This window comes from Lolium rigidum, chromosome 7, assembly GCF_022539505.1.
Source record: "Lolium rigidum isolate FL_2022 chromosome 7, APGP_CSIRO_Lrig_0.1, whole genome shotgun sequence".
In the NCBI taxonomy this organism is placed as follows: Eukaryota; Viridiplantae; Streptophyta; class Magnoliopsida; order Poales; family Poaceae; genus Lolium; species Lolium rigidum.
This window is the reverse complement of record NC_061514.1, coordinates 259255026-259266801: the sequence shown is the minus strand read 5'-3', so window position 1 is coordinate 259266801 and position 11776 is coordinate 259255026. Positions and strand designations below refer to the sequence as shown.

Below are 11776 nucleotides of genomic sequence, written 5' to 3'. Positions count from 1 at the left end.
ATCACATTTCACTGCTCCAGCAAAGTGTGCTTTATAGACCAATTTAGCAGAGTGTACCCTCCCGTGCTCTCCCAAAGCCATGTCCATGAATCCTCACACCCTTCATTTAGATGTATCTTATTGACATCTTCCCATAATGTAATGATCTGTAGAAAATTTCCAACTGTCGGGGGCTTCTTGATGTCATTTAGCCAGCTGCTGTTATGCAACGCCTCAGCTAAAGTTCTTCTAGCTTTAACGGTTGGCTGGACAGGATGGTAGACATCCGGCGCAATCTGCTGAACTAAACTGCCATTGATCCAATTGTCCAGCCAGAAGAAGCACATTTTTTCCATTACCCAACCCAACACGACCCTGGTGGCAGCATTTAGGATTCCTCGCACGAGGTCATCTTCCGGAGAGGTCAGCGCCCTCCTTGCCTTTTCTTCACCCGCTCTAAGACATCAGGGGCTTCTTGAATATTTGCTTAATTTCGATGATCAAGTCGCAATTGATTCCGATCAAGTGCTTCGTTTAGAAGCACCACATGATGCAGCGCAGGCATGAGCTCACTCGTACCATGTACTTGTACTTGGATCAAGGACTCTTGCACCTGCAAACCAGACAGAGATTAGGACGCCAACAATATATACAGGGCAGAATAATTGCAATGCTAATACTGAGTAATTGGAACGTTCTTCCCCCGTGATGACCTGCAAACCAGACAGAGATCAAGGACTCCTTGCACCCGCTGCTGATTTCGCTCGCGGTCTGGGGAGAGTGTTGGGCCTCCATGCCCCAAGACGTACATGCGGTTGCTGCGACGCTAGGCGGCGGGATGCGGTGCGAAGCAGCGACCGGAGGAGTGGAGGTGGGAGGTAGGGAGGTGGTGGAGGGCGGTGCTATGGAGGCTAAGGAGCAACGGAGCCCTAGCCGCTCCGCACGAGAGGGGGACATGGGGATCCTATAGAGGAGCACCAGCGGGGGGAACGAGATCCTCCGACTTACTGCATAAAACTGCAGAGGGACGTAGATGGTTGTAATCCGTCCGTTGAGCATCCGACGGCAGCAACGTCATCCCCTTTGCTCGTCATTGTCGTTCGCCCGCGAAGCTCTCGGCAGGCTCAGCAGTCAACCACGTCGGCTATTCGATCCGCTCCCAACAAGCTCCTGTGCTTTCCTGGTCGCGGCGCTCGAACTCTGCGTTGCCGCTGCTCCGGTGCACGCCAGCTGCGTCCTCCAAGAGAAGGAGCAAGGGTCGGTCAGGTCGTAGAGCTCGATCGACCTCAGCGCTGTCGCTTGGCTGCCGCAAGTCGGCCGCTTTCTCTAAGCAGAGGAGGAGTGGCGTCGTCCAGGTTGCCGACCTCTTCGCATGATACCGCCGTCGTTTCGCATGCTGCCCCCGCCCTCCATCTGCTGCCGATTTACTGAAGTGGACAAGACTGGCTCGCGTTGTGTTTTTACAACCTGTTCGTGGCCGAGGTGTTCCAGGAGCCATGAACCCCATGAAGAAACAGCGCGGCGCCGTGCTTGGCGAAGCTCGCCGGGTTGTTCGGGAGCGTGAGCAGCAGGACGGCGTAGAGGGCGATCGCCGAGCCGGAGCTGATGCGAGAGGATGATGCGGCCCGAATTCTTGAGCCTCCTGGCGAGCACGTCCCCCATATTGCCGCCGAAGAGGCCGCCTAGCGAGGTGGTGACCTTGAACAGGGTGATCAGCGCCGCCGTCTGGCCGTGGGAGAACCCGACGAGCTCCAGCCAAATGGCCGCGAAGGACAGCACCGACCAGGGGAACGAGCGCCGACCAGCGGCCCAGAGGAAGGCGCCGAGGGCGATGACGGTGAGGCGGTCGTGGCGCGCGGCCAGGTAGGCAGCGAGCGGGTAGCATGCGGCCTGCACGACGGAACGGGAGAGCGCGATGGAGCCGAGTGCGGTGGGGAGGCCTGCAGCGTGGCGCCGATCTCCCGTCGGTGTGCGCTCCATGGCAAGCGCGTACACGAGAAGTAGTGTGGCTAATGACCATGTTTTTTTATTCCTTTGATTAAGGATGAAGGAAAAGAGCGAGGTATGATTTCCATGTTTTTCAAAGTTCCTGTGATCGTGCACGAGGGAAAGAAAGGAAGGGGTTATTTTCTTTCCATTTTTTTTCAAATTGTTGTGATTGTGGCGATTCTAATTATTGCTACTTCTTTTTTTAGCATGACTGGTTTAATGTTCTGACGTTGCTTTTGGAAATTGATCGGGCTCAGATGATTTTAATGCGGGAAGATCACATGGATGGCTAGATATCAAGCGGGGGATGTTTAGTACAATCAAATGGTCAGGATGTCTCCAATCTTTGACATCAAACATGTTTGACGACGTACCAACTCGAATATAATATTAGTAAAGATACAATCCCATAACCGATTTTGTAGGGTCGCGAGATTTGTACAGTGTTGCAGAAAGGAGCATGGCCTTCATAATAATTAAATTAAGAAAAAACTCTGCAGCCCCCAGCTGTTATATGATATGACGGTTGGGTTTGAGTTTTTAGTGCTCACATTTAGAAAGTTCGTACTATCTGTTGGAAGCACAATTCTGAGATTTATGTCTCTTTAGTCATACAGTGCCTTCAGATGTTTTCTTCCCGAACATATTGTTATTTCTTGAAATAAAGCTACATGTCAACGTTCAGTTCTTGTTGTAAATGTCTTTGTCAGGATCTTCTTGGTTATCAGCCATAACCATCCAGAATGAGGCATTGGTCCATTGTCTGATTGAGATATCAAACTCTTCCGTCCTGCTAAACTGAAGACTGTATAAAGCGAACATTGTAATGTGAGGTAAAATTGAAGACTGTACCAGGGATAGAGCACAAGATGTGAGCCGATGGAACACACTTGCAGCCTGCAATACAAATACAACATCTCGTTTTGGATGCTTTGGAAAAGAGTGTTGTGTTGACTTTTGCATTGCTAGCTAACATGCACTCTCAGATATAAGAAAACTTTCAGTAGTAGCAAACATGAGGCTATCTAGCTATACATACAACTCCCATATAAATTTCAGTAAACAACATGAGGCTGCCAGTTGCTACCTTAGCCATTGTAAATTGGTACACCTGAATTTAGGTACACCACGAGGATGATGAATATGGTAGAAGTGGTTGTCTTGCCAAGGGTATATTAGACAATGATGTTGTTTTGTGATAAAAATCTTCAGACTTAAGATCTGGTATATCCAATCTGCATTTTGTATATCAGTTTTGCATTGTTCAGATTTTTTATGTATTTGTACCATTGATCTTTTCCATATGTTCTTGAATATACATAGATCTTCTCCTCAGAATGTGTGTCTTATGTTCTTTATAAAAAGCTAGCCTATGCGCTATATTTTTTTTCACTTGGCAAATGGATTTTGGCTACTACATCTGTCCATAAAAGATGTCGCAAGTTTGTTTTAATTTAGATATATCTATCTAAACATCCTTTAGTCTAGAGATTCATCTGAATTTAGACAAATTTTGGACATCTTTTTATGGGAGAATTTAGACAAATTTCTGACATCTTTTTATAGATGGAGGGAGTATTATTGATTAAAAAATATAACCTATGGTACTATTGTTAGCCCTTCAGCTAATGAGATGAAAACTTATGCCATCATTCAGCTACACCTTATCGAATTCAACCAGACTAAAACATTCACATGTTATGTAAAAAATATGTTGACATGCCTCATGATTAAGTTCAAGACATTTTTACTTACCTATATAGCCAAACAAGTTAATTAATGTTTATTTTGTTTTTTGTCACAAAAGATGAAATTATCGATACGCTTGTACTTCATACTCAGATTTTTTCCAATATATGGTCGGGCGCAGCAACGCGCGCTATTATGGTCTAGTAAAAAAGTATCATGGGGACACATAACTTGTAGTAGAATCACGTGAGCTGACAATAAGGAACAACCGACAGGGCTCACTTCATGGAACTGGCAACTTTATCTGAATTTACTTTTTTGAGAGAATATGGCACTTTATTGATTATAACAAATCATTACCAAGAGTCTTCTAAATGCCCTCTAGAGCAAAATTTCTAAAAATAGAAGAAACAAAGAGCTCGGCATAACGAGCTAGAATGTCTGCCGACCGATTACACAAACCTCAAACATGATCAAACGAACTCAAGGTGAAATTTGCATTTAGAGATTTAATATGTGCACCACCACACCAACATGACTACGATCCAACTCAAAGCATGAAGCCGCTCAATCAAAGAGAGGCAGTCCAAGACCACCATCAGCTTGTCGAAACCCTCCTCGCTGGCAAGGGAGATTGCGCGATGCATCGCCAACACTTCTGCCAATTCAGGCGCAGAAATCTCAACAATTAGCTCGCTGCAAGCAGCCAAGCAATCACCTCTGTGGTTCTGATTACAACACCAACTCCCATCCCACGAGAAGATGAGAAAAGAGCGGCATCAATATTCATATGGACCATACCTTCTGGCGGTGGAGACCAACGGGTCATAGAAGAACTGGTATCACACCTAGTAGAGGGAGCCGGTTGAAACAGGTGCAACTCAATCATCTCAACATATGACTTTATTTGCTAAGGAACGCAATTTTATCTGAATTTACTTAGATTGCCATTTAGTTCCATTTATGTTTTTTTTCCCCACCTTTCGATTTTTCCTTGATGACATGGTGGAGTCTCGCTGATGATATCAGCCGACCAACATGTGACTCCTGTTGTAATACTTTTTCTAACACGACACCCTCCAACTTTTTTCCATGAAAAGAAAGTAAAACCGGCCGCGAGAATGCTGCTTCTGCTCTCAAATTTAGCAGAGTTTACTTTAGCTACGGGTCAGCTGATGAAAGGGTAGCCAGAAAGGTCGGCCTGAGAAATTGACAAATCACGGGCAAGCACTATTGCAGCTAGAAGATGGAGTAGAATATTTGATGCGTTGCTGGAACATGCCAGAATTTAGCTACAAGTATTTAGTATTACTCCCAGGCATTCCCAACATTATACCGGATCTGCTACAGGTGTCACATCTCCTTTTCTTCCAGGCAAATGGCCAATCTACATGTTATTTAATTGTCCTTTGAAAAATCAATTTATCATCAACACAATGCAAAAACTGTTGATTTTTGAAAGAGATTTGCACCTCTATACTCTGTGCTCCAGTTCAAATATGATTGGCAATAAGCATGCCTTTTTGAGCAACAACATCGACATTTTAGAACAGAAAAAAGAATAGTAAGAAATATTTAAAACTTATCATGCAAAGAACCCAGTTCCCCAATAATCAGAAATCTTCATGAGCTAATTCAATGGAAATAAACACCGTAAGCTATCTACACGACCCTGCAAGTCTCTGCTGGAGTCTGCAGATTATATCAGCCGACCAGAATGTAAAACCAGCCATGACAATGCTCGTTCTTGTCTCAAATCAAGCAGTGTTTAGCTGCAGGTGAGGTGATGAAGAGTGCCCAGAACGTCGTCATGAGAAATTTACAAGTTCTCTGCAAGCACAGGCCGATATTGCAGCTAGAAGATGGAGTAGAAATCTTGGTGCCTTGCTGGAACATGCCAAATTCAGGTAAAGTATTTAGTATTACTCACAGGCAGGCATCATCAACATTATACTGAATCTGCTACAGGTGTTGCTTTGTCACATCTCCTTTTCTTCCAGGCAAATGGCCAATTTACATTGTTTTTCCACAACCTTGTACAACCTATATGATTCACACCCAAATCCCCAGAGAGAAAGAAAAAACCCCAACAACCGGAGGAAATGACAGCACTAAACAATGGAGTCGACATGGCCTTACAAGCCCCAGCTTGTAGGAAAACTGGCGCCACCAGAACTTTTGAAGTGGAACCTAACAAACCCAGAGCGCATGGCCTGGATGGCAATATCCAGCATGGCAATTACAATAAAAGCAATGATAAACATTATGAACAAGACATACGGTCTCTTGCTCCACCGTCCAATCATGCCCAGCGCAAACGGATAGATCAGCACCAGAATCCACGCGTTGAACAGCAGCCCAAGTCCTGCATCTGCCATCTGCATGAGCGACCAACCTCCGACTATTGCCTTGCCAATCGATGCACCAATGGCACATACATTTACCGCTATCACCACCATTGTCGGGATCAGCAACGGAGCCCACTGCACGGCGTACAGCTCAGCAAACTTATCACTGGTGCTGCTGGCTACCTGTTTCGCCGTTAGCTTGAACGAAACACCCTTGAAACCAAACAGCTTCAGCACCATGTGCAGCACGGCTGTAGGGTACACAGCCGTTGCACCAACAATGTAGAACTGCTCGTTGCGGATCCAGTCCAGCAGCGTGAGGCCAGCCCACTTGATCTCAATCACACCGATCAATTCGGTCATGACTATGACGATGACGAGGTACAAAACATAAGTGGGAAATGGCTTTTGAATGTAGAATTGTCCACGGAAGATCCATATCACTGGAAAGAGGAGATAGAACAATAGAAAGATCGATGAAACTGGGTAGGCTGTCATGTTGGCATAAGCAATTCTTTGCATAGGGTGGAGACGGCCACCGGCCAGGGAGTGGGCAGTATGGCAGAGAAGAACATCTCAAGGGAGCCCCCTGACCAGCGCAAGGATCTGGTACAGGCGCTCAGTGAGGTTGATGGGTGCGGTGCCGGCGAACGCATCTGGCTCCATGCGGCAGTACATCGACCGCCACCCATTCCGGTGCAGCCGGAAATGCCAGTCACACATCCTCCGTTGCAATGTTGTGGACCCAGCCAACCTCCTTGCCCCATTCAGTCCCGTCCTCATATGAACAGGTCATAACATCAGCTAAATCCGCCATGACAGACTCCTCAAGTGCCGGTGGCGACATGATGGAGTGTTCTTGGTTTGCAGATGGCGGTATTGAGCTCATAAAGGACAGAGAACTGCCAAACTTTTTGGAGCTGTCCACAATCTTGACGTCATCAGATCTCCAGCGAGGTGGGTCAGTACCATAAAGTGCAAACCGGCGGAACATACAACCGGTACCCACAAAAGAGGGCCCTTGGATGCCATTGAGACCGAGCAAGGTGGCGTCGAAGAAGACACGGTTGTGATTGCAGTACCTGTCTGTGGGATCAACATCGTCAAGCGCTGGAAACTGGACAAAGGCAGTGTTGTCACCTTCACGACGGTCGAGCATGAAACATATGCCAGCACCGGAAGGCTTTTGAGTTGTTGACGTAGTGGTCGCAATCGAAGTTGATGATGAAGGGTGCATTGGTCAGGAGGGCAGAGATTCGTAACTGTACATTCATGGCACCTGCCTTCTTTTGATGATCACAGCCTGGACGCTTCTCGCGGGAGATGTAAACGAGCATCGGGAGGCGTGCATCAACAGCACTGAAGTCTAGAGGATTGTTGGTGCTTGCCGGTAGACCAAGTTCTGGTTCATGGCCTGGATGTTTCAACATAACCTATTGAACAGGAGTTTGAAATAAGTAAGCACAAGTTCTCAGGTTACTCATGTATGACTCTAATCAGCAATTATCTGGAAAATAAGTTCTGAAAAAAATCTAGAAATTGGTGATATTTATACCTGAACTATTCCATCATGTTGCCCTTTCTTATGGTTCTCAGCTGGCTCAATCCATGTACCTGGCCACTGTGTCCCATCAGCCATCCAAGTTGCCTTTGCACCTTCTTTGGAATCTGCGTGATTATATCCACGCTTGGGAATTACTGGTAAAAAGTGCATCTAAGCGCTCCTTGAATTCATCATACTCCTAGAAATGTGTGTGTGGTCATCGGCAAAATCTTCTGGTGCATTCCCAGTGTATGGGCGTGCCTTCACAGAGAAATAGCTCTCGGGGGCTCTTGGCTCAATGGAATGTTTTCGGCAAAAGGAACCCATAATGCAGCAAATTTTGCAGTTTCAAGCAACCCATCAAAATGGATTATTGATCCACCATCATCTGAGAAGTAGCAAGCATGCTTGTCAACTGGATAGTCTACAGCAAGAATGGATAAGATGGAGTTCATAGTGTATATCATAGGCTCATTTATGGGATCGACGGTGTTGATGAACACGTCAATAACGGGGAGGTTGGAGTTGCCGTCTGGTAGATCAAACTGCTGCTTCAAGAGGGCAAGGTCGGGGACACGCTTGACAGGGCTGAGCTTTGCAATTTGGTTTAGAAGCCAAGTGACGCCAAACCAAAGATCCCCAACCATCGATATCCACCAGAGCCACATGCCATCGGCATGTGGAGGTGCCAGACACACGCCATACGAAAAACATGATGATAGCAACCAATCTGATCAAGCTCAGCAACCTGTTATTCACAAAAGAAGAACAGGAATTAAAAGACCAACTCACAGATATAGGTAGCTTAGTTTTATGAAAGACTACCCGATACAGAGTCTTAACAAACTTAGAATCTTTCAGTATGTAACTGCACGATTACTGCAAAGTGTGAATAACGCCAAAATGAAAAGCAAAATCATGAAGAAATATCCACCTTAACAATTAACAGTCACTACAACATGTTGGAAATTAAATAAAGAGGTGTGAAACTATAGTTAAGGAATTATTTCGATGGTGTGCATGCTTTTATAGACTTTCTTGTGGTCAATCTTCTATGAGCTGTGGCTGAATTAGATCTAATCTAATATGACACTTGTGGCAGACAACTGGTAGTAGCTGCTAGTACCTAATTGCACTGTGTCAGAGTACTTAATCTAGCAAGCATCATAACGGTGGACTTCAAACGGAAGCCCTGGATCAGTAGGCTCAGATTTACTCCGATTGCTACAAAAACCTCGTTGACCAAAGATCCCTGACAGCTGACCTTAATAAAAGTTTTACCATTTGCGGTCGCTGTTGTCACAGATTGCTATTTTAAGTAGCCTTGCGCATTACCGTTGCATTTCACATAAACTATTCAACTCCAATAGTTAGAATCTTGGATCTACACCCTCAGATTTCGATGCCACGGTGAGCGTTAACACATTTCAATGTTAATGCAGGGTTGTTAGCACTCACATTTTGCAGAACCTAGATGGGAGGCGCCGACAGAACAACGAGGGCCGGGAGGCGCCAAGGAGAAAGGGCGTCTGAAACTCGTGTCGGCGCTATCCGGCCAGCCGTGCATGACAGCGTGGCGAGCCGCAGAGCTGGGCAACTGGTCAAGGGTTGCCGTGCAGCTACGGGTGGAGTCGTGGCTTCGCCAACCCATGGGAGCGGCAGGCAAGCTACATCGCCCATCGGCGACGGTGCCGCCGCCGCCGTGTCGTGTGTTTGGACGGAGAGAGTTGGGTTTCCGCCGCCGCCGAGGTGAACGACTGTGGCCTTGCTCACACGGGCTTGGGCTTCCAGCTGATGTTTCGGTGACTATTTGGGCCTTGACTGGCCGACTGTATGTGTGATGCGTTGGCTATAGAAAACTCATCTTGTTTTTTCAAATTTTTAACTCGCGTTACAGCGCTGCGTAATGCTCACGCATATGAACATTTTAGGGAACTATGAAAAAATAGTGAAAATTTAGGGGGGCTCGCCTCACAGCCTGTGTAAGTGGGCACTGAGCACGCGAAATAAACTGTGCAAGCAAATAGACTACGCACTTGGAAGCAAATGGCCGGCAGATTAGCACTAGCAACAACCGCGCACGATCAACTCCCAAATGCACAATCCGTTTACGTGTGAGTTTTACAACATTTCAAGTTGCACGTAGGAGTGCTCTCCGTCAGCAAGCACATCCACATAGCTAACAAAATGCTTCAAGAAAACCAGCTGAGGAAAGATTTTCCTTTGATATCCATAGAGTGTAGAGACAGCCCCGTGCTAACATGTGCCGCACGAGGTGCCTTCTTCTTCTTTTTTTTTTTTTTTTAGTTTTGCACCTGATTTGTAAGTGATTTATTTTTATTTTTATAAATCAACACAAACAGAATTGTCCTTGATCTTTGAAGGTTGTGAGCAGGCTGCATGTCAAGACAATACTCGCCGCTGATTGCTGCTACAAACTGCGCGAGTCATGTTATCTTCCACGCAGATAATACATTTAGTGAATGTGTTGAGACACAAATTCGTCGAGGTAAATAACCCGGCATACCGCCACCTACTGTTTGTGGTGATGCACGATGCCATTTTGAAGCACGTGCATTATTTAAAATCAACACTAGCAGATGTAAACATGAGATTTTTTAAACATAAGATCTTAACCTAGCTTTAAATGAATAAAGCCACCAACGATAGGTACAAACGAGCTTACAGAAAACTCAAAGGAAAAGGCTACACACACATACTACGGATGTAAACACGAGATTCATACAACTAACATGAGAACTTCTTATTTTTTGCGGGAAACATGGGAACTTCTTTTGATCAAGTACAGAGAGGGCTTGATCAGACAACCATAAATATCAAGCGAGAAATAACTATTTTCTACTTCCTCGTATCCATAATAATTGACGCTGATTAGGATAAATAATCAACGACATTTATTATTGATCGGAGGAAGCATGAGTTCTGGGCACTACCTTGATGCCCACTTTTGAGTTAATAAAAATTACCTTTATCTAGGAAAAAGGTAGATATAGATTGTTCTATAAACCTCTACTGCCTTGAGAATTAAGCATGGGTTGAGTGGTTAGTAACTAAAGTCTAAAAATGCATTCGTAGTCTCTCCAGGCTCTACGCTACCTAAAGTTTGAAATTTAAATTTGACAGCTGGTATGTGTCAACAAAATAGTGTGTTTTCTTTTTCTGAGGAAGACAAAATAGTGTGTTGGTGTGGAGCGTGGACGTATGTGTGCTTTCCGTCCTACTCTGTTTGTCACAAGAAAACACTCATGCAAATAAGTGAGGTCACATGACAGTACCACATCAGAGTGAGACTGCCACAAGTAAATCGTATGGCACGATCGTTAATACGCTGGCTGCCACAAGTAAATCGTGTTCGATCAAACCACATTTGGGCGTTCGATCGATCAATGAGACAATGACCATGGTTTGTATTGCTGTACAAAAATTCTCAATATGCAACTGCAACATTTCAAAGAACAAACCGCGCGAAACGCTGGGTGTGTAGAGATATAGCTCACCGATAGGGATGCAGGAGGATGCCCTTGACCTTGAAATTCCGGAAGAGCAGCGGCCGCCGGCCGTCCTCGCCGCCGTCCGCCGTGGCCGCCTCCATCTCTCCATCGTCGGCGGCCACCCAGTACTTGTCCATGGGGCTGACCTTCTTCTTGATCTTCCCGCCGCCGTTCGCCTGCAGGACTGGCGCCGCCCGTTCGACGACGCCCGTCTTGTGCCCGTTGCCGTTGCCGGCGCCGTTCATCTCCAGCGCTAGCGCATGGTCCGCGACGCCGCCTCCGTTGCTTGCATGGCCGGCAGCGCCGTTCCCTGCCGCCAGAGAACCCATGTGCGTTCCAGTTCCTGGCAATGCAGAGCTAGCTACCGGTCGTACTCGTACCTATATACTCTGATAGCTCTAATGAATGGAAGCTGTGTATGATCACTAGACTAACAGTAGATAGCAGAGCGCGCGCGCCACTGTATGGAGTGAGAGTGAGCAGCTTGTTATGTAGACGGGGCTGTCGGCTGCGATCGGCATTCAGGGGGTGATACGGTTCGATACAGGGTGGATCGGCTGGGCTGCAGCTATCAGCTCAACGTGGGCGGGGACGATAGATTATTGGCACGCGACCCATGCCATCAAGGCACGCAGCTCTAGTTTATTAGCAGCGACAGTAGGCGATGGGATCGGTCTTCCGCTTCAGGAGCAACGGTGCGAAATCGGCGAGCTCTC

At 46.4% G+C, this 11776-nt stretch overlaps 1 pseudogene; it reads right to left on the bottom strand.

Moving 5' to 3' along the window:
* Window positions 1-5670: 5670 nt before the first annotated feature.
* On the bottom strand, window positions 5671-11389 carry LOC124677358 (annotated as a pseudogene).
* Between the last annotated feature and the right edge of the window lie 387 nt (window positions 11390-11776).